Here is a 27,853-nt window from a genome sequence, read left to right as displayed (position 1 = left end):
CTTAAATTGTGATGGAGCCACACCATAGAATTTTATGTAGTTATCAGAAAAATTAGTTGGTTCTGCATGTATGGTTGTATTAAAAAGTTACAGAAAAAAGTATAGAATAAATAGAAACGTACCCTCATGTATTTTAGAGTATGTGTTTATATGCTTTGTAGGAACATTGGAACAGATATGTAGACTCGACATGATGGAGGAAAAATGGATGGAGCTTGTTATCAATCCTTGCTTGAGGCCAAAAATCGCTTTTAGCTCAACCAATGAGCAATTACTGAAAATTTAATGTACATAAAGCTGTGCTAGACCCTGGAGAAAACACAGATATGTGAGATATAGTTACTGAACTCTAAACAATTAAATTGAGTTAGGATAAAACAAACATATACGTGTACATGATTACATGCTAGGTGATACGATATGAATTCCAGGTGCTGTGGAAATTCGAAGGAGAAGTTGATCCGGGTGGACAGGGAGCAGGTTTTGGAGAAAAAGAACTCAAATTGTGTTTAGAGAGCCCACTGCTTGCATTCTTTTTGCTTCTTTTTGCTCCACTTTCCTTTATTTAGACTTTCATTACTGTGTACCTGACCTTATCATTTGCCCTTGGTTGTCCACCTTTGTTAACACTTGCTTAGTATTTTGGACTCTTGAGTAACTTGGGCCCCAGTTTGTCCTCAAGTGTACCTTTGAGCCCATTTCCCTGTCTTAGTCCCTCGGAATAAGAATTAGATGGACTTCAGCCAACCTACCCAAGCTCAGTCGGTCTCCACCTTTGTTGACATGGGTCAACATGACAAGCACCATAACAGTTGGTTGTCATGATTAATCTCCATGTTGGAAATCCAGGTCAGGACACAAAAGAACTTGCTCAATTCTTTCCTCTTAGGCTGTTGAAATAAATGAGGGTAAACCATGCTGGTCGAGTTTTGCCGCTCTATGTCTAGTTCATTATGATTACACAGACCTAGCCTCAATTAAGTAATATTCTCTGCAGTGGGAGGGGGCCATTTTGTGAGTGAATTTGAATGTCTGCATAGATCAGCATTATTGTTCATCACATCTGCACTTACATATATTTGTATGCACACTCACAAGTGCAAAGATGCAGTTTCAAACTTAATTAAAAATAGGAAGCAACCTAAAGTGTGCTAGTATTTCCCCTGACTTCAGCATGATCTACCACTTTGACAAAATTTCATAAATCTCCTGCAATAGGAAATTCTACTGCATAGAACCATTTTATGTAGCAATATAGGTATTTAAAATATTCAACAACTTTCATCATGTTTTGCCTCATGGTACATAGGATTTTTATGTATTTAATAGTTACATATGTTATATATTTTAAACAGTATTTTTTACTAATGGTCCCCAACAGTACATTTTTCTGAAACTCTAACATCTGTGTTTTGTTCTTGTAGCTTATGATAATAATCTTGAATTGAGCACGTCCAACCATAGAGGATGAATTAGTAGCTAGCTTTCAAAGGTGGCTGGATCCAGCAACCAAAGCATCAAAACTTATCAGGTCCTGGTGACAGAAAGGCCTCCTTCTTCACTTTTTGAAGGGCAATTCCGGATCTGGCATCTGAGTGGCTCCTGCTGTTGCCAGGCCTGCAGCAGGTACACAGAAACTCAGAGGAGAGGAACCGTGGGGAATGTTCATTTGTTATTTATTTATAAACTTGCCGTGGCACATCATGTAAAATTAACACCTTTAATGGACTCCTGCCTCAGTTGCTTGAAGGACGAGCTTTCACCAGCCAAGGCCACCCACTGGCTTCCAGGAAGTATTGCTGTGTGTTTGCTTTGGGCTTCGAGTTCCATGGAGTTTACCTGCTGAAGTCGTGCCTGTGCCCAGCCGGTCAGCAAAGGTCTGTCCCATTAGAGAGAATGTTCAGGAAGTGGAATCTTTGGGGTTTTTGTGCTGAAGAGATGAGTGATTACTCTGGAGCATAAATTCCTTTCTCCATCTAGTTAATGAAGAGATTTACTTCAACATTCATTTATTATAAATTGGAGGGGGGGATGGCTTCTCCCATGTGCCAGCATCGAGAGGGTCCCTTTCCTGTAAGAGTTCATAAATAATCAACGTTTACAATGAAAAGGTTTTGTAAGCATTATCTTTTCCTGTCACAAAAATCCCCTCATGTTTCTAAGGGAAGACCAATATAGTTTGCAGACAATGATTCTGGAACAAAAATGGCTTTATACATAGGGAATGAATGTAAGCATTTGGGGATTTCTAAGGAAGAGCTCACCTTCTATACACACCGCATTGCTCCAGCTTCAGTGCCTAAAGTTCCAGTCTAATTCTGTAACATTATCGAAACGCAAATAATGTCTGTGAGAGTGGAGGAACAGGTTAGGTTATTCAACAAACATTTGTCAGCTTACCATGTGCTGAGTATTGCACTTGATAGATATAAAGGCTGTAGAAGAGATCATGGTCTAATGGTAGCAAGAAAAAAAGTGACAGATAATTAAAATCCAACTTTAAGTATTATAGTTGAGGCCAGTGCTGAGCGGTAGGGAAATAGAGAGGAAGGAGGATTAATATTGCCCAAAGAGATTGGAGAAGGCTTCAGAAAGAAGACACTTTCTGAGCTTGAAGAATGGATAAACTTATATCCAGATGGGAAGAAAAAAACAATTCCAGTTAATTTTTGAGGGAGCACTGACAATATGTATTTGAATCCTTGCTGGATGCCAATTGTTGTGCGAAGGGTCAGGCCCCGTGTGAAGTGCTTTAGACCCATCATCCAGTCCAATTCTTACAAGGGAGGAGCATTGTCAGTGCCTTATGTGTCAGAACACAGAGAAGGCCCCCAGAGGTTAACTAACCTGCCCAGTGTTGGAATTCGAACATAGGGCTATATACTCCCCAGCCAGTGCTCTTATTGTGGCCCTGCAGCATTCACCGCTGCCTTTTTCCAGAGCCATGGGGAAGTATGACCTGTTGGGAGATGGCAGAACCATGGGGAAGTATGACTTGTTGGGAAATGGGTGAGATCTAACATGGCTGTGAGTTGAGAGAGAGAGGGTGCTGGGAAGTCAGGTTGTGACCAGATTGTGAAGAGCTTTGAAGGCTGTAAGACGTTTGAACTTTGTACTGTATCCTATAGGCAATGGGAAGCCAGCCATTGGAGGTCTTTGAGTATGTGTGCTTGCATGAGGGAAAGAGAGAGAGAGAGAGAGACAAAGACGGGGTGAGATTAAGAGAGAGAGAGGGAGGGAGGGGGTTATGTTTATCTTTTAGAAGGACAACTATGGGCTGGCGCGGTGGCTCATGCCTGTAATCCCAGCACTTTGGGAGGCCAATACTGGCGGATCATGAGGTCAGGAGATCGAGACCATCCTAGCTAACACAGTGAAACCCCATCTCTACTAAAAATATAAAAAAATTAGCCGGGTATGGTGGCGGGCGCCTGTAGTCCCAGCTACTTGGGAGGCTGAGGCAGGAGAATGGCGTGAACTGGGGAGGCAGAGCTTGCAATGAGTCAAAATGGTGCCACTGCACTCCAGCCTGGGCAACTGAGCAGCAAGACTCAGACTAAAAAAAAAAAAAAAAAAGGACAACTATGGCAATGTGTGGCAGATGAACTTCAGAGAAGGGTAGTAGTGGTGGGTGGGGTAGTGAGATGACGAGTGAGTTATGTTATATCTTCTGTGAGATACAGCATAGGTTCGAATGTAGGCCTTCCATTCATTGTGGTACAGAAAAGTTGACCAATTTTCGGTTTAAGAACATGTAGATTTGAAAGGTGGACAGGTCTGTAAATGACTAGCTGTGGCATCCTAAGCAAATTAGGTAAGCTCCTTTTACATAGTCACAATGCCAGCCTCAGTCTCTTCACCTGTAAAAAGGGGATAATAATAGTATTTTCCTCACTAGACTGTTGTGAAGATTAAATAAGATAGTGATCTATGGTCCAATGCCTGGCTCATTGCACATTTCCTATTATTGATAGCTATTACTCTATGAGCACTTTCCAAGGAGAGTTATTTTATCAGACTACTCAGTGAGCCACCCATGAAGGCCATGAGGAAATGGAATTTGAACACTCATTGATGTGTACAGTGGGTGGCAGGTAGAGTAGAAATGAAGGAGAGTAACAAAGTTCTAGAGCATTCTCCCAGAGTGAGAGCTGGGCCTGGAAGCTGTGCAATGATGTCTACAGTTAGATGGGAAAGAGGAAACCAAGAGAAAATTGAAGGCAAGCATTCCTTCCCAAAGTGGCACTGGAGATGAACTTAGGTAGTGCACAGATGAATATCGACCTTGTGATGATGTTATATTTATTCTAGTTATTGCCAATAATTACTTCTGTGTCTTTTCCTCCATTCACTGTGATGTTATGAAGTGGGTCTGTCTGAAGATAAATATTAAACAAATAATAGTGCATGTGATGTGTGGATATAGCAAAAATTGTGAATATGGTCTGAGGTTGGGGACATGTGGTGCTAGAGAATGTGGCCTTCTCCAGGACAGAGAACTTACCTGATGCACGACTCTCTCTCACCCTGGTATGTAGCACCACAAGCCTGGCAGAATGGATGCTTGGTAGATGTTTGTTCCACCAAATCATGTTCCCTGCTGGTACTCTGGGAGCACTGTGAGTTTTTAGTATCAGCTTCATGCACTGCTACTGTCATCCTTTCTTAGAGGTCATCTCTTGCCTTCTCTATCTCTCAACAAGGGGATTTCCACTAACAATACAGATTCTAAATTCTATGGTGCATAACACATACACGCTGAATTTACACCAAATAAATGAAGGAGGTGTGCGATGCTCTCTGTAGCCTTCAGCAGGGAACATAATAAAATGATTAGGAGCAAGGGCTTAAGGTCACACAGACCTGGTTTCAAGTTCCTATTCTACTGTTCATAGCCACTTAACCTAGGGTAATTCATTTAATTACTCTAAGACTCAGATTTCTCATCTGTAAAGCAGTGATCTGATAATAAAAGTACTGAACTCATCAGGCAATTATGAACAGTAGATTATATAAATGATGGAAAGTACTTGCACAGGACTTGTTAGAAATACTTAGTAAATATTTATTATTATCATAGTAATATCATGCTAGCTATGGGGACTGTAAGTTTCTGGTTTCTGCAGGTACAGTGTCCAGTTTATGTCTGTTTTGGAAGATAGTACATGCTTCATCTGTTGCCTACCACAAGACCTGGCACATAAATGTTTACTAAATAAAGGGGGTAATGAATAAACATTAAAAGAGGAAGTGGAATGAGATGATTTTAGGTGATTTGAAGACATTTTGCATACATGGTTTAGTAAGCTTTGTTATTAAACACAAGGCAAGATGACTTGTGTTTGCTGACACAAAAGTAAATGGCCACTCTCCTTTTAAAGAGTGATAATCTGTCAATATACGCATCAGCCAATATCACCTTTGCTTCTCTGCTTTTCCCACTCCCAGAGATATCATAGGTGAAACTAGCATAGGAGTTAGATACCTTTTAAGCAAAAAGCACTTGGGGCAATACAGGACTTGGCAAGTATAGCATAGCTCATGCAGTGTTATAACTCTGGAGTCTGAGAGGCTGAATTTTTTTATTCACCTAAGAAATGGAATAATCCCTTCTGAATATACTGCCTCAAGCATAACACTGCTCATAAGATAAGAAGTGCATTTTGACCAAGATGGCCAAAAGGTCCCCCTCAGCTTGACTCAACTTTAGCCAGGCAACTCTCGGGCCCTGACCTCCCTTTTCTTAGAATATTTTACTTTAGAAAATTTGCAATTGTAAATTCTTTCTCTGCCTTTATGAGATGTAAATCTCTTACAACCTAGCAATGTGTTTCTCCCTGAGCTGGGATCTCTCTCTCTGAAATGTAACCATTGAAGGTGATAGCACCCCTCTCGTGGTCTCTGCGGGAGGATAGGAGCCTAACTTCTACAAAGGACAATTAGCAAATACAGATGGCCTAATCACATTGACTACCCTCCCCCTAATGTCTTGTGGTACTTTTCCATCAGCTTACCTCAGGGTTAAAGTACTCCTGCCTTTTGTTTCAGCGAAGTTGAGTTCAGCCTCTCTCCCCATTGCAGTAGTCTTGATTGAATAAAGTCTCCCTTGCTATTTTTAGCAAGTGTACAGTGCAATTTTTATTTTATAGTTCTTTGAATTAAAAAGGGGGGAGGTGAAGACTCACCCTGTGAATTTACTGACTGTTGTTAAAATCAGCATGTTGTCCATCACCATCAATCAGACAAGTCCCACAATATCCAAAGCCTTCTGATAGTGAGTTTCACAATTAATAAATGAGACAGAATAGGGTGTGGATTGCATGATTTTAATCTTCCCAGAAGAGGGTGCTGAAAAGTCTCAGGTTGAAGACCCAGCACTCTGAGGTCAGCCAATACAGAAGGAATGCTGCTCAACTTTCCAAGCCAGGGTTTGACTAATATGCTAATGTCTTTAAAAACCACACTGCTTTAAAAAAGTAAAGAATGAGGTTCAGTGGATCTGAGATGGGATGAAAGACAAAGAATTTGAAATATCTTTGCCAAGGTGGGCTCAGTGAATTCCAAAAATTAGTCAGATAATTGATTTTATCAATTTGTTTTTATCAAAATATTCAGATCCAACTTCTTGTTGAAATAACAAGTTTTGAGGGGCACATCACTCCTTTCCCTAAAACTTTTTCCTGGTTTATGTTGGACTTAAGGATATCATTCAGCCTTCTTGAAGTGGCTCGTGGTCTTGTCTCTATCTCTCTCTCCTCCTTTCTTACTGACCCCCTCTCATGCCTTGTGGTCCAACCATTCTGACCTGCCTAAAGTCCTCTGGATGGGCCATGTACTCTGCTCCTATGACTGCTATTAGCTCTGTCTTAAAGACTTTTCTACCATTTTTCACCTGTCAAACCTAGCCAATCCTCTTGGAAGCCTCCAGCAGCCTCACAGGGTTAGGGTCTCCTTCTTGATACCCTTAACCATCCAGTTCATAGCCCCATGGTGTGAGAGTCATAAGATGTATCAATGTTGCTTTTCTATGTGTCTAAATTCTCCACTAGGGTGAGGACTCTTCCTTGTCCATTCTATGTGTTCCCAGCGGAGTTGCTAGACCCAAGAGAAGTACTAGATAATACTTTTTGAAATAACTTACAGGTGCATAGTATCAAGAGTTCAGGCTGAGTCTACAAAGTGAAGGGAAAGACGGGTCTGCGTCTAGTGCTAGCAGTGACTATCAAATGCTAGCAGCAGCTGTAATAAGAGCAATAATTTCCCAGGTCTTCTTGACTTTAGCCAAGTTTTAGTAAATCTGTTTTTACTCTAAATATCAAAAAGTAGTAGCTTTAAAGGGACAGACTCTTTATTGACCTTAGGGACACTGAATGTTCCTCAAAAACATACTTAGAGGGCATGATTTGAGCGTACAGATTAATCAGTGTGATGCTTGCCTGATAAAGAGACCCATTTCACTGAAATAGAAAGATCTACTTTTGGGTCTTGATGTTTTACTTGGCTGGTCTCTGAGCCAGTCCTAACCATTACACCCCATGTGGGCCATGCCTGTTGGCCTTAAGTCTCATGAGGGATTGGAGTTCAGCTACCTGCAGCATTCTTTACTTTGCTCTTCTGGTTCCTTTCCTGTCATCACTGGCACCCTTAGTTCTATAACACCTACCCTTTCTCCCATTCTTTTCTTCCTGTAAATTCTGGTGATCTTATGTCATTACATTGAAAAAGAACTACTCTGCTCACCATAAATTAGCCATTCCTGCTGAGACAGAACAGAGACATTTCAGATGCCGTGGATGTCTTTTCCCTGCAATGTACAGGTCAGCTTTGCTGCAGTTATGCGTGTCTGGTTGAAATTCTTCATGCCTGGGCAAAAGGAGAAAGGAAATTTTGTTGAGTGTCAGCCCAAAAGTGATGCTTGAAGTGCTCTCAATATTCCAACATCTTATGGCACTTTCTCAGTTCAGTTTGCTTGGTAGTCATTAGATGTCTTCAACTTGATGACTGGGTGGTAAAAAGAAGTCTTAATAAGTCAGCATTTTTATTGTATAAAATAAGAGTTTACCAGTAAATACTAAATTTTTTAAATAAACAATATGATTGATGCCCTAAGTTCTAAGTGTTATTTTGGATCAAACTCTACGTGTACTGATGAAAATGCGCTTGAGGAATGACAACCTGTGCGCTTCTCTATTAGAGGTAGGCAGTAATTCCAGGCATAGAGCTAGTAAGGATTAGGGAGTCTGATGGATTGGCAGCCTCCTCAGTCAATACCTGATGCCTAAGTGCAGAGAGGATTCAGTCCTTGGCATGATGTGAAAGGCCTTTTATGATGTGGTGCTTGCCTGCTTCTCCAGCCTCATTGGTGAATGTTCCCCTCCTTTATCTCACCTTCTTCTGAGTCTCAGCTGTGTGTCCTCTCCCTAAAGATTTGTTGTATATGCACCCACAGAACCCTGTGAGTATCGCCATCCTAGAACTGAGAATAGCATATTGTAATTATATATTTACTTTCCTTTTTTCACAGGATTGTGAACTTTCTTGAGACTAGAGGCTGTATCTTATTTATCTTTGGATCTTCAGAAACTAGCACAGTCCCTCTTTCAAGGTTAGCACTGACATAATCTAATTTTTTAAGATTCATCAATAGAAATATATTATTATTATTTTTAGTTCAAGATTTGTATATATTAAGACTTTGGTACTATTTTGGATATTTACTTATCAAATATTCACAAATTAAAATTTTTACTATAAATTTCTTTTAAAAATCACAGAAACGTTTGTAAAATAGAGAATGGAGAAAAATCACCCATATTCACATTTTTTTCTGCTTCTTTTAGCAATATTTTAAAAATACTTTCTCAAATGAATTTCAGAATAGTTTCATCAAATTTGCATTCTAGAAATTCTTACTGGGACTAGAAATGCATTACATCTATAATAGATTTGGAAAGAACTGTTCATAGTTTTTAGTCTTCCCATTAGACACATCATTGCTCCTGCCAGTTTTGCAAACCTCATTCTTTTAGAATGTTTGGAAGTTTTCTTCACTAAGATTATTTTAAGGTATATTGCTTTTCATAGCTTTAGATTCTGATTAAAAGTACACTGGCCTCAGGCGGGTGCGGTAGCTCACGCCTGTAATCCCAGCAGTTTGAGAGGCTGAGGTGGTCGGATTACCTGTGGTCAGGAGTTCGAGACCAGCCTGGCCAACGCAGAGAAACCCTGTCTCTACTAAAAAAAAAAAAATATATACATATATATATATATATATATATATATATATATATATATACACACACACACAAAAATTAGCTGGGCAAGGTGGTGGGCGCCTGTAATCCCAGTTACTCAGGAGGCTGAGGCAGGGAGAATCCCTTGAATCCGGGAGGTGGAGGTTGCAGTGAGTGGAGATCATACCATTGTACTCCAGCCTGGGTGACAGAGCGAGACTCACAGAGTGAGACTATCTTTAAAAAAAAAAAAAAAAATCACTGGCATCAAATATTCAGCACGCTGTTTTCACCAATCCACCCACTGAAGTGCAAAGTCCTGAGCCTCCCTTCCTCCAAATCTCCAGTCTACTTGTGGAAGTACCAGGACTCCGGTGGGAATCCATACCTTGTGGGGCTCCTGTTCCTGCATCACCACTCTATTTAATATAAGTTGGAGATCAGTATCAGTTTGTGAGATTTCTTTACCCTGCTTCTGGATTGTTGTCCTAGTGAGTGAGAAAGAGGTCTCTAGTGGGAGACTCTTAGGGTATGAGGAATAGCTCATCCCTTCTCTATATACAGTTAGGAAATAACAATGGATAGAGTGAGCAGAAAATTGGTGTCCCAACTCTGATAGTCTGTTCTATTGATTTCCCCCCTAAAGATTTCTACAATGCATAGATTTTTGGGGTTTTTTTCTTCCTTTCTTTCTTAAAAAAAAAAAAAAAAAAAACAGTTCATGGTTCACTCTACTAAACAGGTTCAATTTTGCAGGCAAGTGCTGTGTCATCATTATCAAATCTCACTTTTTTCAAATATCTTAACAGGTCATTCTGTGACTCAGACCTGCTTTTCTCATGAAACTTCTAAAGCCAGCCTAAACTGCCAATCTGTGGAACCCATGAGCAAATAAATAGCTGTGGTTTTAAGTCACTTGAATTGGGTGGTAGCTTTTTGTACAGCAATAACTAACTGATACACTCTTATTTCCAATCACCTTTCATAGTTTATGAGAAGGAAAATAAGATAATACTTGAAAATAGTAGTCACTGAATGAATAGTTGTTGAATAAATAATTAAATGAATGTACAAATGAATGAATGAAACAGTATAATTTTTTTCTTAAATTTCAGGTTTAAAACAATTCATCTTGATACCTTGAATGTTGGTTTTCCCCTCCACTGCTATATCACCTGGTGCACACATTTCTAGTAGCAGCAATTACACTGAATTGCAGTTATTTATGCATGTGTTTCTTTATATTATGAGGAATTTGAGGACCAGGACTATTTTCTAGCTATTTTTGTATTTTTAGTGCTCATATACTCAGTGCTCCCAAAAGGTTGATTCTCTGGGGATTTTAGAAATTGGAAGTTTTGACCTTCGGAAGCTGAACAGCAGCTCTATAGGCTGCAGTGATTCTAGACTATGGCTGAAAATTAAAATAATCTGAAGCTTTAAAAATATATCAGGGCCCAGTATCATTTCAGCAGTCAATTCAGAATCTCTAGGGGTAGGACTAGGCAATGCCAATTTGCAACCAGGACTGAGAACCTCCAGGTTTAAGTGTCCTTAAGGTTTATTAGTATTAGCACCAAACAAATGATTCTCTCCAGCAACAAGGAAGACATATTAGGAAATAATTTGGGATCACTAAATATTCTTACTTTCCAAGTTGAAACATTAATGATAATTGAAGTACTAAATATTATGCTATACATATGAATATATGAGTCTATGGATTACATAGGAAAATTCATTAAAAATTATGTTTAATATTTGACATAAAATTGTCTTTTATTTTTCCTTTAATATTTTATCAAAGCTATAAAAGTTTCTACAGTTTTAAACATTTTTTTGAAAAATGTCAATTTTATTTTTCCATTTTCTTTTCAATCAAGAATTTTATGATATTTTAGTGTTTATTCCTTGGTGTTGATTTTGAATATTTGAAAATGGGTCATTAAAATTTTTTTTTTGTTCAACAATAGCTCATTTAGAACAAATCACTCAAGATATTCTCTCACATGAATAGTTATGCTGCAAGGTTTCAATTTGACAACATTAAGCTCTATATTCTTATTTCTTAAACAACGAAAACATATCTATAGATTGATTTTAGTGCACTTTTTTTTAAAATTTATTTATTATTATTATACTTTAAGTTGTAGGGTACATGTGCCTAATGTGCAGGTTTGTTACATATGTATACTTGTGCCATGTTGGTGTGCTGCACCCATCAACTCGTCATTTACATCAGGTATAACTCCCAATGCAATCCCTCCCCCCTCCCCCTTCCCCATGATAGGCCCTTGTGTGTGATGTTCCCCTTCCTGAGTCCAAGTGATCTCATTGTTCAGTTCCCACCTATGAGTGAGAACATGCGGTGTTTGGTTTTCTGTTCTTGTGATAGTTTGCTAAGAATGATGGTTTCCAGCTGCATCCATGTCCCTACAAAGGACATAAACTCATCCTTTTGATGGCTGCATAGTATTCCATGGTGTATATGTGCCACATTTTCTTAATCCAATCTGTCACTGATGGACATTTGGGTTGATTCCAAGTCTTTGCTATTGTGAATAGTGCTGCAATAAACATACGTGTGCATGTGTCTTTATAGCAGCATAATTTATAATCCAGCTCATTTAGAACAAATCACTCAAGATATTCTCTCACATGAATAGTTATGCTGCAAGGTTTCAATTTGACAACATTAAGCTCTATATTCTTATTTCTTAAACAACGAAAACATATCTATAGATTGATTTTAGTGCACCTTTTTTCCCCACTTGAATTCACTATGATTGAAAGTTCACAGCCTTGGTAACAATATATAATTTGAGAAATAACCAACAATGTCTCTAGTGATTAAATATTCAAGTTTGCAATTATTTTGTAACTTTTGTTCTGCTCTTTGCTCACTCTAAAAATTATCATAAAATTTTGAAAGATGTCCTCAGTGTAGAATATGTCCATAAAATATTAAATATTCAATTTTCCTCTATCATGGCTTGAAAAATTCATAATTACATGATGATCCACATAATAACTCATTCTGAAAAGTCATATATGGCACTCCCTCTGTGACTGAGTTAATAATTTACTGCTGTGTGGGATTTTCACTCTGCACTGTTAGTCTTGGGAACATTTATTAAGCAAATGTTCATTTTCAAAGATCAGGATGTGAATGAAGAGGGTAAGAATTTAATGAGGAGTGACAGACAGGTGAACTGATTCCATATAGAACTTTAGTACAAGGGAAAGCAGAGAGCTTTTTCTTTCGTTGCCTCAATAGACACCTAAAATGAAATATAGAAGACAGAGGGCAGAGAAAAAAAATGATGCTCTCCTGCAGGGGCCAACTGAGGGATAAATCAAGGGAAGTGAGGAATACAATTCAGGTCATTTGAAAAGATGCCACTGAATGTGGCTCTTTAAGCTTATAGAATAGAGGGGATGCTCACTTTTTATTTTAAAGTCACCAAATCCTGCCAAAAGAGAATATTTCGTGTCTTATTTTTTTCCCTTTGGTATCCCAGATTTTCACTGCCAAAAGCTTGAGTGACCAAAGCATGTGATTGAATAAGCAAAGAAGTTTCCACAGAACTGGTTACTTTAAGGGCTTGCAATTGCTTAGAGAGGCTTTTAGGAAACCCATGTTATTTAAATGAAGACCTAAAATACAGCATCTAGAAATAAATCTTACAATGAATAATCTTTATTCTCTTATTTGGGTCAGTTCTGTGAAAATACAAGCAGCATGAATGAAGCAAGAAGTTTGTGTTTGATTTATTAGATAATTACATTATGTGGGTAACTGTGACCTCACTTTTCCGTGTTGCCTTGGGCAGATCTTAGATATTCAGAGAAGTGATGGGTCACCAGGAGTCATCAGATGGAACCAAGAAGGAAAACTGTTCAGTTACCTTATTATTATATTAATTTTTGATTGACAAATGTTGAGACTCAATAAAAGGGTACCATGATAGGTTACTTCTATGCCCTTTTAAGTGATTTTTGGAATATGATGCAGGTTAAACAAATATATAAATAAATAAAACTAAAAGAAATGACAATAAAAGAGGCCACACTACACACATATTATTTGAAATTTATTGAAGATTTATCTGTAGTCACCAGTTTTCATATCTCCACACTTCAATTTTTTTTTTTTTTTTTTTTTTTTTTTTGCGACGGAGTCTCGCTCTGTCACCCAGGCTGGAGTGCAGTGGCGCGATCTCTGCTCACTGCAAGCTCAGCCTCCCGGGTTCACACCATTCTCCTGCCTCAGCCTCCCGAGTACCTGGGACTACAGGCACCAGCCACCTCGCCCGGCTAATTTTTTTGTATTTTTAGTAGAGATGGGGTTTCACCATGTTAGCCAGGATGGTCTGGATCTCCTGACCTCATGATCCGCCTGCCTCGGCCTCCCAAAGTGCTGGGATTACAGAGGTGAGTCACCGCGCCTGGCCTGCACTTCAATTTTTTTTTTGGTGAGGATAAGTTATGAAAACCAGAGTGGGGCACCAGGAAGGATGTTAAAGAAGAATCAAATTTTGTTGATTGAAAATAACTTTGCTTTGTTTTGTTTACCCTTAAAAGCAAAGTTTATATTTGAGGTCCTGGATCATCATTATTGAACTTTGCCTGAGCCCTGTGCTTCTGTAAAACAGCGAAGTTGAAAATATATGTAGATATAAGTAGACCCGATTCAAGTCCCAGCTTTGCCATAAGTTGGCTGTGTGACCTTAAACATGTCACAATTCTGAGTTTGTAATCTCAACTGTGAAAATGTGCATCGTAAACAAGAATATCATTTCGGAATTCACACAGCTCTGAAAGCCCATGGTTAGAGAGTGATGCTGGTGTTTCCATACAATTTGATAATCCTAAAATTTTTTTTTCTCTCTTTACTGTCCCAATTATTATTTTAGGGACATATAAAATAAGTCCCTATAGTTCTTCAGGTTTAACTTATTTTAAAAATCAACCTTGTTGAAGTATGCGTAATACGGAAAACTGTACATATTTAATATATACAACTTGGTAAGTTTGTAGATAAATATATACCAGTGAAACCATCACCACAATCTATGCCATAAACATATACATTATCTCTAAAAATTTCCTTCTACCCTCTTTATTATTAATATGTGTGTGTGGTAAGAACACTTAACATACAGCACAGTGCCTAGAGTAAACAATACTGTATTGCAGGGGTCCCCAATCCCCAGGCCCAGTCAGTCCATGGCCTGTTAGGAACTGGGCTGCAAGCAGGAGGTGAGCGGTCGGTGACCGAGCCTTACCGCCTGAGCTCTGCTTCCTGTCAGATCAGCAGCAGCATGAGATTCTCCTAGGAGTGCGAACCCTATTGTGAACTGTGCATGCGAGGGATTTTAGCTGGCGTGCTCCTTATGAGAATCTAATGCTTGATGATCTGTCACTGTCTCCCATTGCCCCCAGATCACACTGACTATTTGCGGGAAAATAAGCTCAGGGCTCCCACTGATTATACATTATAATGAATTATATAATTGTTTCATTATATATTACAATATTACAATAACAGAAATAAAATGCACATAAACGTAATGCACCTGAATCACCCCGAAACCATCCCCCACGCCACCCCGTCTGTGGAAAAATTGTCTTCCATGAAACCAGTCCCTGGTGCCAAACAGATTGGGGACCACTGCTGTATTGTATACTTACACATTTGCTAATAGGGAGGATCTTGTGTTAAGTAATGTTAGCACATCTAATGTTTTGTTTAAACTGGTTTTTAATCCATATTAAGAGGTTGTGGATTCTTAGATTTGAACATATATTCTTAGGGTTGGCCAGAAATATTTGTGCTAAAAATGTATCTTTGGACTTCCATTTTATTGCCTGGAGATGTTTACCATTTCGACCAATAATAAATGCCTGAGATTTCCCTCCTATGCATTTGTGTAAATCTGGGCTTCAAATTTATCTAAAGATTTGGGTAAATGCCAAGGCTATGTTTTCAAATAGCCAGGTACTTTGAAGAGCTCTGTCTTCATTGTTCTCCTCTTGATGGCGATGTTAATGGAAGCTGACCTTGACTGGCACTCAGTGAGAAATCAATGAGATATTTTTTTCAAGGTGTTTGAAAAGGTGTAAAAAAGGTTTGGCAACTGTTTTTAACCCAGGCCCAGATTTTAAAACCAAGTTGCTCATGTTTTATTAATAGATAATAATAATTTTTGTAGTATTATATTTTACAGATAGTTTGAATGAAAGAGAAAGCCTGTGTTCCATTTTGATCAATGTCCTAGATGGGTGAAATATGTCAATTACTCTATTCTACATGTGTTTATTAAAGAAAGCATTTAACATTAATGTTTATTTAAAAGTCCAAATGGGCCTAGTCTTCCCTTTTAGTCTCTTGGTTTTGTCCTCATTCTTTCCAGTTTTCACTTTCAAATAATATATAATGTAAATTCTAGCTTATTCTTGCTGAAACCTATACTGTACCAGTGGTCAGTTTGCTTATATTCATTACAACAAGTCACCATCCTAAGAAAGCCTCAATTTTCAAGACTGATAGGGACTGGGAGAGGATTTATCACCAATTTCTTTGCATCAGAATAAGTCAATTTCCTCATCAAAAATATTAGTTACCAAGGTCTAAATGAGGTCACTTTTAAATGCCAAGTGGAAATAGAATACTCAATAGTTTACCCTAAGTAATTTCTCTGACTATAAATTTCAAGATGAATGAAGGCAGAATTTTAATCATTGCACTGAAAAAACTCAAACTGATTATGTTTCTACTATAAGAATTTGTCAAAACAATAGTAACGGTAACAGTGAACATTGGAAACATATTTTTCTCAGATATCAAATACAAGTTCATCATTAATATGTGTTCTTCTATGGTAATACCAAAAAGCATGAATACATACGTAAAATACACACTACTCACATACAGATCATTAAAAGTGGTGAACAATACAAAGTATAAATTTTCTAACTGCAATAACAATATTTTGTAGAATATGTAAACTAGAGGCTCCACTGAGTTGCTCAAAAATTATTTGGTTAAAGGGTAAATACACCTTGTACATCATAATGAAAGTCTTATAGGTAGGAGTGGAGATTAACACTTCAGGCTGTCTACAGAATATTAATAAAATTCAATATATTTTCTAAAAGGTATAATTTATATTTTGTGGAAATGAGACCCTTTTCTAATAAAATTCTTCTGTCCTTCATTCTGTTCATATAATTTTGCTATAAATCATCCTGTAGGAATTTTTCCCCTAAATATTCATCTCAGGGAGAACCTATTTAAATAAGCCCTCTTAGCAAGATCTTTCAGAATTAAAATTACACCACAAGCAATACTTCATCTAATATGTTTCCTTCTATAGAATTTTCTTATGCTAAAATGATGTTTTTACTGAATTCCATTAGGATAAAATTGTTGATTTGAGGTGACTTTGATAGTAAAGAAACTCCATGTTAAAAGATCATCAAATTATCCTTAGTCTTTTTAATTGTAGTGTCTCTGAATTTGTACCATTGCAGCTCCTTGCTGCTTCCCATCTACATACATAGTGAGAAAAACCTAAGGGCATTATTCTCAGCTTCACTGCAAAGAAAGAATAAGAAAGAAGAAAAATTGCTGCTGGATATACTAGGTTTCCTAGGCTTCTAGTAAACTAGAACATTATGCTCTTTCTTAGTCATTTAAAGCATATTTTACTCTACTATCTGGTAGCCATTAGAAAAAAATTCTTTTATTTCTGATATAATAAGTAATTTGATTTTTTAAGATGTGAAGTACAATGTGGCAAATAGACATATCAGGCATTCACAGGTACACATACACACACACACACACACACTACATTAGTGTCAGGTCTTTGGAAGGTCTCAAATACTGGGAGTGTCTCTTGAGGGTATTACAGGAGGGTTCCATAGGAAACTCTTGCTGCAGAGCTCAGAGAAGATTTTGGATAATGTAGTTAGCAAAACTCTCGCTTTACAAATTATCAGGTGCTTTACAAGTGAACATTCAGATACTTTAATTCACCTGTTTCTTGTATCTGCTCATTGAGGTAGGTGAAATGGGCTTTACTGCCTTCTTTTTCCATATGGAAACGGGTTCAGTCAGGTTACCTGACCTCAATACAGCTCACAGCATTGTTTTCTGATGCAGAGGCCAGGATTCTTTTACATGACTTTTACATGATGTAACAGAAAGTTGACTTTCAGTCAACTAATACTTTTTGCTCTTGGGCTCTCACGAGGCCTTCACATCATTTCAGTCCCAAGGATCAAGCAGGAGATGAGCTTGGGGATCAGATTAAATGTATACATTTATGGTTTGCTGTGGGATATATGTGGGAAGCGGTAATGTGCATAGGCTCCACAGTTGTTGCAAACATTAAGCACCTGATAAACCCTCTGTATGGGCCATGGGGCATCACAGACTATAGCATCAATGTGTTGGGGAATATCTCTCTGCTCCACCATCCTCAGTGTCATCTGTCTCCCATACCTGTAGATCCCTTCATGGTCTCAAGTTGGCTGCCACATCCCAGGAGTCATTGGCAGACAGACAATATCAGCAAACTTATCAGAGAGGAGTTGAGCCTCTTCTAATGCACATGTCTGCATGATACAAAATAAGGGTTCTTGTGGCAAGATATGACAGGAAGCATTTGAAGAGGCAATAACAAGTGTTGCCCAGAATGCATAGAGAAATAAGGTAATATTTAGCTTCTTACATTTAAAAAATAGGATTTTTACAGCAAGAACGGAGACTTGTTATCTAAATTCCTTCATCTGCTCTTCTGGCATGCCATTAAGCAGGTTTAGCAGGTGGGAGTTTGATGTAAAAGAGGTCTTCAGACTGGAGAAGGGGGAAGACATAGTCTTCTTTGGCTCCAAAAGATTGTGGAGAGAAAGAGAGGAGGAGAGTGAGATGTTGTCCTGTTTTCCCTTCTTGGGGTTGGTCTGGGGACGTGCCTGCGAGAGAGGGGCACTGACATTAAGTAGGTGTTAGGGAGCAGTGAAAGCACAATGCCCGTGCCCCACTCTCACATTTGGAATTCTGGAAAAATGCTAATTTGCCAAGAATCTTATTAGGAGGGACTAGCATTGCAGTCAGCACAAATAACTTGCTGGCACTTTTTTTTTTTTTTTTTTTGAGACAGAGTCTCACTCTGTCTCCCAAGTTGGAGTGCAGTGGCATGATCTCGGCTCACTGCAAGCTCCGCCTTCTGGGTTCACGCCATTCTCCTGCCTCAGCCTCCCGAGTAGCTGGGACTACAGGCACCCGCCACCGCGCTCAGCTAATTCTTTTTTTTTTTTATTTTATTTTATTTTATTTTTTTATTTTTTATTTTTTTTTTTTATTTATTTATTTTTTTTGTTTGTTTTTTTTTTTAATTTATTTATTATTATTATACTTTAAGTTGTAGGGTACATGTGCATAACGTGCAGGTTTGTTACATATGTATACTTGTGCCATGTTGCTGTGCTGCACCCATCAACTCGTCATTTACATCAGGTATAACTCCCAATGCAATCCCTCCCCCCTCCCCCCTCCCCATGATAGGCCCCGGTGTGTGATGTTCCCCTTCCTGAGTCCGAGTGATCTCATTGTTCAGTTCCCACCTATGAGTGAGAACATGCGGTGTTTGGTTTTCTGTTCTTGTGATAGTTTGCTAAGAATGATGGATTCCAGCTGCATCCAAGTCCCTACAAAGGACTCAAACTCATCCTTTTTTATGGCTGCATAGTATTCCATGGTGTATATGTGCCACATTTTCTTAATCCAATCTGTCACTGATGGACATTTGGGTTGATTCCAAGTCTTTGCTATTGTGAATAGTGCTGCAATAAACATACGTGTGCATGTGTCTTTATAGCAGCATAATTTATAATCCTTTGGGTATATACCCAGTAATGGGATGGCTGGGTCATATGGTACATCTAGTTCTAGATCCTTGAGGAATCGCCATACTGTTTTCCATAATGGTTGAACTAGTTTACAATCCCACCAACAGTGTAAAAGTGTTCCTATTTCTCCACATCCTCTCCAGCACCTGTTGTTTCCTGACTTTTTAATGATCGCCATTCTAACTGGTGTGAGATGGTATCTCATGGTGGTTTTGATTTGCATTTCTCTGATGGCCAGTGATGATGAGCATTTTTTCATGTGTCTGTTGGCTGTATGAATGTCTTCTTTTGAGAAATGTCTGTTCATGTCCTTTGCCCACTTTTTGATGGGGTTGTTTGTTTTTTTCTTGTAAATTTGTTTGAGTTCTTTGTAGGTTCTGGATATTAGCCCTTTGTCAGATGAGTAGATTGCAAAAATTTTCTCCCATTCTGTAGGTTGCCTGTTCACTCTGATGGTAGTGTCTTTTGCTGTGCAGAAGCTCTTTAGTTTAATGAGATCCCATTTGTCAATTTTGGCTTTTGCTGCCGTTGCTTATACCATGCTCATGGATAGGAAGAATCAATATTGTGAAAATGGCCATACTGCCCAAGGTAATTTATAGATTCAATGCCATCCCCATCAAGCTACCAATGAGTTTCTTCACAGAATTGGAAAAAACTGCTTTAAAGTTCATATGGAACCAAAAAAGAGCCCGCATCTCCAAGACAATCCTAAGTCAAAAGAACAAAGCTGGAGGCATCACGCTACCTGACTTCAAACTATACTACAAGGCTACAGTAACCAAAACAGCATGGTACTGGTACCAAAACAGAGATATAGACCAATGGAACAGAACAGAGTCCTCAGAAATAATACCACACATCTACAGCCATTTGATCTTTGACAAACCTGAGAGAAACAAGAAATGGGGAAAGGATTCCCTATTTAATAAATGGTGCTGGGAAAATTGGCTAGCCATAAGTAGAAAGCTGAAACTGGATCCTTTCCTTACTCCTTATACGAAAATTAATTCAAGATGGATTAGAGACTTAAATGTTAGACCTAATACCATAAAAATCCTAGAGGAAAACCTAGGTAGTACCATTCAGGACATAGGCATGGGCAAAGATTTCATGTCTAAAGCGCTCAGCTAATTCTTTGTATGGTCTCGATCTGCTGACCTCGTGATCCGCTCGCCTTGGCCTCCCAAAGTGCTGGGATTACAGGCGTGAGCCACCGCGTCCGGGCGGCACTCTTGAGGCTTTCTCAGGTTCTCTGCGCAGTAGAAACTGAGTGGACACATAGCCGACCCGTCTTCAGGACAGCACAGCGGAGGACTGAGTTCCATGAGCAAAGGAACTGGCTAGTGGACATGGTGGAGATGCAGAATTTTCCCAGGAGCCAAAAGAATAACCCCAAGTTCATCACCTACAGGACTCACAGCCGACAGGTAACTCAGGACTTCTCATCAGAGGTGTGCAGTTGCTAGCCATGGCATACCAAGAAATAGCATATCAGCTAGTGCCAGTCTCCATCCTCCGCCAGAATCGTGAAGCCACTTACTCTTTCCTCTTTATATGTGGAAGCTCTATCTGGGATAGAAGCAAGGAAGATATTGGGCTATCTGAGAGCCTGCACCAACCAAGATGAAGTGAGTCAATATTTCACCCCCTTATGGTCTGAATGTTTATGTTGCTCAAAAATTCATATGTTGAAATCCTAACCCCCAAAGTCATGGTATTAGGAGGTAGGGCCTTGGGATGTGATTAGTTTATGGGGCAGAGCTCTCAGGTATAGGATTAGTGCCCTTACAAAAAAGGCACAGCGGAGACCCCTCACTCCTTCTATTATGTGAAGTTACAGTGAAAAGACGGCCGTCTGTGAACCAGCATGCTGGCCTTCGCCAGATTCCAAATCTGCTGGCACCTTGATGTTGGACCGTTCAGCTTCTGAAACTGTGAAAAATAAATTTCTGTTGTTATAAGTTATACCTGGTTTATGGTATTTTGTTGTAGCGGCCTGAGCAGACTAAGACACACTCCCTCCATGTTGTCTATGGACACGGGGTGGAGTTTGGAGACAGTTCAGGATTTCATAGCATGGTTCCTTTTTCACTGAAGTATTGGTTCCTCTAGTGTGGTATGACATGAAAAATATCAACATACTTATGACATACCTGTTTAGGAAAAGGAGGAAAATGTTTAACACGCCTGTATGATCCCTCCTCCATATTATAGGAATATTTTGTTTGTTCTTATGTGTAAGAATAAAGTACTTATTACTAACATAGCATATTAATGTAACGAAAATAAGTGTTTATACTAAGGAAATCTTTACTGGGAGGTATTTTTGAGATAAAGCCTAATTCTTTAATTGCCATTAATTTGTACCCAATTAAATAGTAGGCACTAAAAACTGTAGTTGAGTATAAATGTGGGGAGTCAAGGGGATGATAAATCTGAAAACGCTGGGGGAGTTTCACCTGTGGAAGATAAGACGAAGTTAAGTCTTGGTATGAGTGAGGATAAATTGCCAGCTATGGATCTATAAAAGGTTCTGTTGATAAAATCACAATCAATGTAAAATTGCTTTATAAGTTCTAAAGCATTATGAAGGTATTATCTCTTTATGTTTTATTTTATTCTCTAGTTCCAGACAGCATGAGTAGACCCAATGGGTAAAAAGTAAGAGGAAGCAGCTTGTTAGAAGTTCACCAGCAGAATGTACTACCTTAACCATGATAAATCAAGATAAATCAAGGGCAGAGTGGAGCTCTCTCTTTCAGGGTGAAGGTGGATGTGCTTTAAGACCTCTGTAAGGCTCTAGGTCTCCACTGTTCCAAGACACAATTTCTTTTATTTATTTTTAGATACTTTTATTTTTTATAATTTAAATAATATTTTATTATACTTTAAGTTCTAGGGTACGTGTGCACAATGCACAGGTTTGATACATAGGTATACATGTGCCATGTTGGTTTGCTGCACCCATCAACTTGTCATTTACATTAGGTATTTCTCCTAATGCTATCCCTCCCCCAGCCCCTGACCTTCGACAGGCCCCGGGGTGTGATGTTCCCCGCCCTGTGTCCAAGTGATCTGATTGTTCAGTTCCCACCTATGAGTGAGAACATGCGGTGTTTGGTTTTCTGTCCTTGTGATAGTGTGCTGAGAATGATGGTTTCCAGCTTTATCCATGTCCCTGCAACTTTCTAGTAGAACATTTGTCCATTTATGGGTTCCTTCCCCTGAAATTGAAGAGGCTAAGTGATATACTCAAGGCATAGATCAGGTAAATGGTGGGTTTTTACACCTGTGAGGATACCTGAGCCAGATGCTTGCTACTGAGAGTGTGGGGCTGGAGCCAGGATTAACAGCATCACCTGGGAGCAGGTTAGAAAGGCAGACTCCTAGCCCCACCCCCTGGGATTCTCAGGCCAGCACGCCAACAGGATCTTCAAGGTATTCCTGCACACACGGAGCTGGACACTTAAAGAACTCCTGTAAATGTTAGACTCCCAAGTGGACCCAGAGAGCTCCTACCTGGGAGGCAGTTGCGTTCTCTGATCCAAAGCACCTGCAGCTGAGACTCCTCCTCCTCCTCCTCACCCTCCTATACAGACAAGTAGCTAAAATCACAGTGAACCCAATGTGTTATTTTGGGTTAAAATCGGTGGTGCCCATTGTAAGAACAAATGCAAATTAAAAAGCTTAATTTCCCCTGTTGAAATGAGGAAAGAGATTCCCCTAATTGCCTGTACTTTCTTATCTCTTTGAAATGTATACAAATCCTTTTGAAAACTAAATAGGCCTTTTGTCAGCTTTATGACCCAGGAATGCTTTTTCTAGAACCTGGGAGACATCTCTTTGAAACGTAATTGTACAGGGAGCCAGCGTTGCTGTCTCCCAGCTTCTGTGAGAAGGAAGAATCCTAACTTAGGTGTGCACCGTGTTCCAAGCTGCAAACCTTCTATTTTTAAGACATTAGAAGTTCGTTTTGCTCTGGATAAAGTCACTTAGCCAACACAGATGGTAACCCTAATTACCAGATAAAGTTAGAATGAACAGTATGACAAAATATGGTCCTCTTACTTCAGGACTAGTTATTGCTTATCTCCAGAACATTGTATCTGCTTAGCTTTATAAAAGGGTGTAATTCCTTACTATTGTTGCAATCTCTTAGTGGATTACCTATAATGTGCTGATGCACATTCTGGTTTAATACTTAGTCAACAATGAAACTGTTTTCTCTACTACCTTTGTGGAGAGGTGTTCTGGGTGGAAGATTTTCATTTTTAAATTATATTTCCTCAACGACATACTATTATACTAATAAATAATTAAAGTATCCTATTTATTATTCTTATATTCCTGCACTGCCATAGTCCCTGCCTCCCTCCCTCCTTCCCTTTTTTCTCTTTCTTTCTTTCTTCCTTTTCTTGTCTTTTTATTTTTTATTTTTTGGACAGTCTCACTCTTTCACCCAGGCTGGAGTGCAGTGGCACAATCTCGACTCACTGAAACCTTTGCCTCCTGGGTTCAAGTGATTCTCGTGCCTCAGCCTCCTGAGTAGCTAAGATTACAGGCATGCGCCATCATGCCCCTCTTGTTTTTGTATTTTTAGTAGTGGGGGGGGGGGGTTTCACCATGTTGGCCAGGCTCGTCTCGAACTCCTGACCTCAAGTGACCCGCCCACCTTGGCCTCCCAAAGTGCTGAGATTACAGGCGTAAGCCACCATGCCCAGCTCGTCTTTCTATCCTTCCTTCCTTCCCGCTATCTCCCTTCCCTCCTTCCTCCATCCCTCACCAGCTGTCTTTCCTCTTTTCTTTCTTTTCTTTTTTCTTTTTCTTTTTTCTAAATTGGCCTTAAACCAATTCCTCTCCAGCCAAATTATTCAGTAGAGATGAGATCATAGATTTTATGAGTGAATATCTATCCCAAATGTTCTGGGAAAAAGGTAATAGCATGGACTCAAACAATTAAAACACTGGTTTAATCCAAAGTTTGTTTTTCCTTTGCAGTGAGGAAGTTTTAGGACTGAGCTCTTTGGTGTTTAAACTTGAGAAGTTAGAACAAAGGGAGTTCCTTATTATCACGGAGGATGGTAACTCACAGACATTAAAAAAAATATGGACTTCTAATTTTGAGAGGTATTAGGTTGGCAGTTGTAAGATGTCATTATTATATTATAACTGGTCAACTGTGTGTGTGTGTGTATGTGTATATGTATGTATGTGTATATACCTATATCCAACTATTATCTACTTATATGTCAGGAGTCATTTTACTAGTACTTTTTGAGATTAAAGAAACATTCATTTGAAATATATGAAAAATTCCATGTGCTAGCCGACAAGGGAAATGCAAATTATCACCATTGTTCATTTCTAAGGCACCATTCTTTGCTTATAATACCTATCCAAAGAGCATGTTAGCAAAATAGTGTATTCAAATTACTATTTGTACAAAAACACAGAAGCTCTATAATAATTTAAGCAAGTGATATTATAATTTTATTTCTGTTGATACCATATAGGAATTGATGAGCTAATGTTGTCCCCCAAATCTGTGGTGGCAAGGAAGTTCCTAGGGGGAATACAAGAACTACCTAGCTTAACCTAAAATCTACACAGCATTTGTGCCCCTGAGCTTTTTAATAAGCAATAGCAGTGGGGTTTCTGATTGAATACTCTCCTTGGTCAGTATCAATAAATACTTAACCTTTTGGAGCCAAAACATGCATGTGAAATAAACAATGAAATATCTGATTCTCTAAGAAGGCTTGGACTCTGAAATTGTTTTACATACTGTGACTTAATTTCTGACCGTTACCTTTTTCACCCCTGATATTTTGATCCTGTCCTTGCCAGAGAGCCACAAAGCACCTTCTGACTAAAAAAAATACAAATAAAAGCTTCACATTCTGCAAAACCACAGATATAATTCTACATTGGACAGCACTATTTAGTATCATCCTAGGTTTACTGAAGCATTCTATTTTTTTTTTTTAACCACAAATTCAAAGCTATCCAGTGTTACTTTTCTTAATTAAGCTAGGCTGCTCTCACAATTCAAACAGCTTCATTTTTTTTCTTGCTTAAATTAAACTCCCTGTGCAATGCAGTGACCAAAACAAATAATCTATGACCTACAAACAAGACACTTGCATTCCCTGAAGAATTACGTTCTTGTTTCCTCTAGGTTATACATCTTTGAACCTCTCTTTGCTGTAACGACCTTCTGGTGCTCATTAGCATGCTGATTACCATTAACACAGCTATAATGCAGCAATTTTCTTGGTGTATGTCGAGGAGAAATGCTCATCTGAATGCAGTCAGGGGACAAAATTAACTGCATAAATCTACAGCGCAAACTGGATCTCGTCCAACTTTGCATGAGTCGTCTCTCCTCTCCTGGTTGTGACATCATCATCTAGATTCCCACTGACGGCTTAATAAGTATCTCAGGGTTTCATATTTAATTTCCTTTCTTCTCTGTATATTACATTTCAACTTAATTTCAGGAATGCCTGACCACCTTATTACTATGTCTCATAATATATATTTACCTTTAATCTTTTAGCTATATCCCTTAATGGCTCTGTTATGAGATTCCTATCAACTCTACTTTTTACATCTTTTTTTTCAACATTTATATCTTTAACAAATATTGACTGATAGAGTAGAATTTAAGCACACGAACACACACACATTAATACATTTATGGAACTAAGAATGAGATTGAGATCTATAAGTCGTCTGTATGTTTGGAGGCATGCATACATATTACTCTTTTGCAAGAGAGAATTCAATGAATAGTCAGGAAAGGAAGAAATTTTAATGGAGAGAACAATAGATGTATGAGATCGGATTTTCTTCTTGCTGCTGTCATGGGCATTTGATGATATTTTGATGATGTTGGTCTCCAAATGTAAACTGAGGGCTGCTGACTCTCAGCTTGCGGGTTCTGAAGCTGACAGGAAAGCTCCTGTTCCCCTCTAAAATTCCTATCCTGGGTCATTCTTCAAGGGTGGCATTGCAAATATTATAGCTAATTAAATGAACAAATGGCACCAAGAGTATTTTGAAAGGTGGTTCTCTTAATGCTTATATAAGTGGAATTATAGAAAATGTGGCAGAATAAGAATCACTTTTAAAAAAAAAAACATTTGATGTGATTACAAACTACATCATAGTATAAATAACCACTTCAAATAAGAAAGGTTATGCATTTTCTAATCAAGAGTGGGCTGACGTTTGCATTTATAATCTTTAAAAATGCTAAGCTCTGGCCATTTTAAATTTTAAAGACATAAAAAAACTTCTGCCCCATACTTTAAGAAAAGGACAGATTAAGAACACAGGCTGTGAACCACTCAATTGCTACCTCAGGATGATTAAATCTGATGGAGAGTGGTCTCCTGGTAACTTCCTAGCACTTCCCGCACGGAGGGAGACTGGGAAAGGGTGGAGCGAGGAGAAATAAATGTCACTAGAATGCCACTTCTCTTAACACACTGTGATTCACTCCATATTAGCAATGTGAACAAAGAGCTTGTGGATGCTTATGGAAAAGGAAAGTTAATTCTGATTCTTCTCTGTGGGCAGAGAGTCGAGGGACATAATGGAGAAGATGTGGGGGAGCATTGGATTGAGTTTTGAAGATGGGATAGAATTTCATGACCCTGAGAAGGGTGAGAGAGAGAGTCTTTTTTTCTGACTTTGATCATTGCAGCTATAGAAACAGAATCATTGGATGGGACAGCTGGGAGGAGGTTCAATGATCTCTTCTGTCCTACTCACCAACTTACAGATGATAGGAAGCACTACTTTCTTATAACCCTGACCTGTTGATGGGAGAAATGATCGATCATTAGGTTCGCAACTATATCACTAATACAAAGGATGATAGGATACTTTTTAATATTCTCATTTTCACTTTTATATGCAAATTAAATATTGTAAAAATGATGAAAAAAAGAATAAACTCATAATTGTCATTACTCTCACACAAAATGCTTGCATTTAGTATATATCCACATACTTTCTGAAAGTCACCTCAGTAAGGCTCAAGCTCTAGTTTGAATAAAATTCTTTAAGTAAATATTATAATCGTCGTTGCCGTAAAAATGACTGCTTAATCAAGCCTAAATCTCTTTGTATGACCCATCTCTCCTATGTCTACATTCTAAAAGCATGATTTCTTTTATAAAAGCAGTGACCTCTAAAGGTTAATGTGTCTTTCCAACGTTCCCAACTGATTCTCAAGGAAAAACTCATCTTCTTGAGCAAATGCTCGTGATATTCTATACACCATCCAGATCACACAGGTAAATTTTCTGCAACTTGGAAAGTTGCACAGATTTGCTAGATGGATATAGGTATAGATAGATATCAGAAATGATTTGCCCCAAATTAAAAATCTGTAAACTTGAGTATATCTGAATTGTAAAATTCAGTTTGAAGTGTTTATCTTTCATTCTTTCTTCAGTCGTTTAATTATTCACTCATCCAACACTCAATGCCAATCTGTTAGATTTCTGTCTACTATATTCCAGTGACTCTGCTACAAACTGGAGTTATAAAGACAACTGATGAACAGTTCACATTGCAAGACATCACAGTATTACAGGGGAAAAAATAGTCAGGCTGTAAGTGATTGGTCAACAGGCTGCATTAGTCTGTTTGGGCTGCCATAAAAAAAAACTTGCCACAGACTGGGT

At 38.6% G+C, this 27,853-nt stretch overlaps 1 long non-coding RNA gene across 1 annotated transcript in view; it reads left to right on the top strand.

Annotated features, from left to right (window-relative positions):
• Positions 1-27,853, top strand: part of LOC135968031 (uncharacterized) — a 65,341-nt gene that overhangs the window by 10,279 nt on the left and 27,209 nt on the right. Inside the window, exon 2 of the long non-coding RNA XR_010582455.1 lies at positions 8,525-8,605. This is a non-coding gene — a long non-coding RNA (uncharacterized lncRNA). The remainder of the gene's footprint in view (positions 1-8,524; positions 8,606-27,853) is intronic.

The sequence above is a fragment of the Macaca fascicularis genome, chromosome 17 (assembly GCF_037993035.2).
Source record: "Macaca fascicularis isolate 582-1 chromosome 17, T2T-MFA8v1.1".
NCBI classification, from domain to species: Eukaryota; Metazoa; Chordata; class Mammalia; order Primates; family Cercopithecidae; genus Macaca; species Macaca fascicularis.
This window is presented reverse-complemented; position numbering and strand designations above follow the sequence as displayed.